The 2,539-nt window shown below is 41.5% G+C and overlaps 1 protein-coding gene across 1 annotated transcript in view; it reads left to right on the forward strand.

Annotated features, from left to right (window-relative positions):
* The first annotated feature begins 526 nt into the window (after window positions 1-526).
* The window catches only part of LOC134442570 (serine/threonine-protein kinase tousled-like 2), a 23,556-nt gene continuing 21,543 nt past the window's right edge, over window positions 527-2,539 (forward strand). Inside the window, exon 1 of the mRNA XM_063192652.1 lies at window positions 527-1,013. The gene's annotated coding sequence lies outside the window, so the exon portion shown is untranslated. The remainder of the gene's footprint in view (window positions 1,014-2,539) is intronic.

Genomic DNA, 2,539 nt, shown 5'->3' on the forward strand with positions numbered 1-2,539 from the left:
AAATCCATTGGACAATTGAGTTCTAGGCCTAAAATAGCAGCATACCTTATATTAGGCGATCAAACCCATGTTTTTTTCTGAAAGCCCACACTCTACAGATATGATATAGCAAGTATTAGGATTTGACCCACCCTACAGGCTTCTGCATCAATCTAACCTTGCATTATATTGCTGAAAAAGTGTATGACGGATATATTTTGACTTATATAATTCATAGGAAAGCACATTATCCATCAAAACTGTATATTTTCAAAATCCCTAAGGTGTCTACATGTGATGTAACATCAATGAAAATACATCCCATCATCACAGACACTTGCATACGCCTACATCCATATATAGGCATGTATTGCGAAATGCACTGGGTGTCATTATAAAAGTGAGTAAAAATATAAGAAAGCTACCACTTCCAGAGGGCTATCATACCAAATAATGTCCCTCAGGCATGGAGGATTACAAAAAACATTGATAGACTTTGCCACCCCAGGTGATACCAACTTCTGCTCCGGCCCATGGACTAAGTCAGTCTATCGTGCCAATCACACAACTAATCAAAACATCTTTGAGATTGAAAACATCAACTAAGAAGAAAGAAATACCACTTTCTTCCAGTGGAAATTGCCTGAAAGGTGAAAAGGACACGCCATTATAGCAAACCGTTACAAAAGTGATTGTTCAGATGAAGAAAGAACACATTTCATTGACTGTTTAGAAGAGGACCTTGGCATTTTGGAAGCAGTCAGCCCGGGGTGGCACCTTGGGGAGAAGAGAGGGAAACCCCGAGGACTAGAACGCGGGCCTACTACTGCTGCTGCTAGTTGCCATCGTTAACTAGCAGCGCGTAGAAGAAAGGCGTATTGCTGGTGTGCTACTCCTAGCTAGCCTACGGATTTACGTCTTTTCCACATAATTTAGAGCTGCTGATTGGAGAACGCCACAAGATAATTATTCTCCAGTTATTCGTTGTTTGGATGCGTACAGAGCCCAGCAAAAACAATAACAAAACGCTACAGGTAAGGGAAAACTTATAACGAGGCAAGTAGACTAGCTGGCTAGCCTAGTGATATAAGCTCACTACTTGACTATGTCAAACTATGTATAGTCTTGAAGTTATACTACACGTATTTAGAGACTATAGGTGAAATCACCTTGACAGAACACAACCTTAAAGTGACACCCAAGAGGGAGAATAGTTGGTGAACATTTGTAAACAAACCAGTCTCGGCCATCAGCGCTTGTAAAAAGTTAGCCGCCCTCACATTAACTACACAGACGTCAACACAAAACTTAAAGATCAACAAGTTAACAGTGGGAGTTTAGTCAGGCTACGCTAGTGATGTAAACACCCCAGCCATTAATGGGGCATTCAAGTTCGAGTCTTATACATTTTAACATGACTACAGTACAGAATAATGGTGTGTTGGTCACATTGTTGTGATGTTTACTAGTAGCGGCTAGGGTAACTAGCCTGCTGCTGTCTGTCACCACAGCTTTTATCCACTTGCTCCTGCTCGAGCCACTTCACCAGTGTGGCATTTTCACATTTTAAACTCGTGTGCTATGGACTTGCAAGAGACATCCGTAGTTGTATTGGTTGTTTAGCTACAATGGCCCAAGGTATCAGAAATGTATTACCGTAGTCAGTGCTACATAGCTAGCTGTCACAGCAGCGCATGTGCTTTTCATGTTGTTTACATCACGTTGGTAACGTTGTTGTAGTGGCTTGCCAGTTACGCGATATATTCACAGGGACATCTAATAGACATATTATGTGCGCGCATCATGTCGACTTTTCCAATGCTCAGACTTTATTGTACATGAATTTAGTCAGACATCAACAGGTAGCCTGAATGTGAAGCGAAGCAACAACAGCTCCGTATTTTTTTCAGTAGAGCAAGTAGATATGTCGCCTTCTTCTGACTACCTGATGCTACATTTCTATTTTACCCCATATGTCACGAGCAGGGGTTTCCCCCAATTCAACGCAGAGTCAATGTTCGGGATACTGAACTGAACACACTCGCTGTTTGCATGATAAGACGTGTGTGTGTGTGTGTGTGTGTGTGAGAGATTATTGTCAATGTCTTATCTTTAGCTGAACTGCACATTGGAGACTGGTCAAACGCAATTCAATCTTCTGTGCTCCTAACCATGTTACATGGATTTATGACAATAAAGTAGCCTTTGACACTTTGACCTTTGGCTTTGGAACAGTAAGAGGGTAGGCCTACTACTCTATCAAAAAGCAACACTCCCCGAAATCTTAAGCTTTTCTTTCTGGACAGTGTTTGTCTGTTTTTTCTTTGAACGATAATGCATTACAGACTGGTGACATTGTCTTTTTCTCACCTGTATGACGAGTTCATATTAAGTGAAAGAAACGCTCCAGTTCCATGCCACACTCTGCTAGTTGGCCTCTGTAACATGAGTGGTTATCTTGCTCTGGGTGGCTCAGCTCTCATGATTTTCCTTCTGCCTGTCGTGTGTGTGTGTGTGTGTGTGTGTTAGGGATGGCAAAAATTAAAAAATATCTTTATTC

Source organism: Engraulis encrasicolus, chromosome 2 (genome assembly GCF_034702125.1).
Source record: "Engraulis encrasicolus isolate BLACKSEA-1 chromosome 2, IST_EnEncr_1.0, whole genome shotgun sequence".
Lineage (NCBI taxonomy): Eukaryota > Metazoa > Chordata > Actinopteri > Clupeiformes > Engraulidae > Engraulis > Engraulis encrasicolus.